Genomic DNA, 370 nt, shown 5'->3' with positions numbered 1-370 from the left:
ATTGAAATTTTTATATGATTTTAAAAATATTTTAAATTTTTAGCTATTGTGATTTGTAGTACTTTTTTTTAACATAATTTTGAAAAAAATATTTATTACTCTGTTTGTTCTAATTTATGTGGCACACGCAGAATTTTAAATATTAATCATTTTTTATATGTCTCTTTAATATATTAAGTTGTTAATTATTGTATTTTATTGTACATTTTGAACCTAATTTTTTAATAATATATGTTATTTGCCATGTCCCAATTTTTGTGACATTAATTAATAGATTTGTTGGAGTCGAGAGATTTATTTTGTTAATTATTGTAATTTATAGTTTTTTTTTTCCGTCAATTTCAAACAATATATGTTGTTAATTGATAGA

Source organism: Solanum stenotomum, unplaced genomic scaffold (assembly GCF_019186545.1).
Source record: "Solanum stenotomum isolate F172 unplaced genomic scaffold, ASM1918654v1 scaffold19035, whole genome shotgun sequence".
NCBI classification, from domain to species: domain Eukaryota; kingdom Viridiplantae; phylum Streptophyta; class Magnoliopsida; order Solanales; family Solanaceae; genus Solanum; species Solanum stenotomum.
This window is presented reverse-complemented; position numbering follows the sequence as displayed.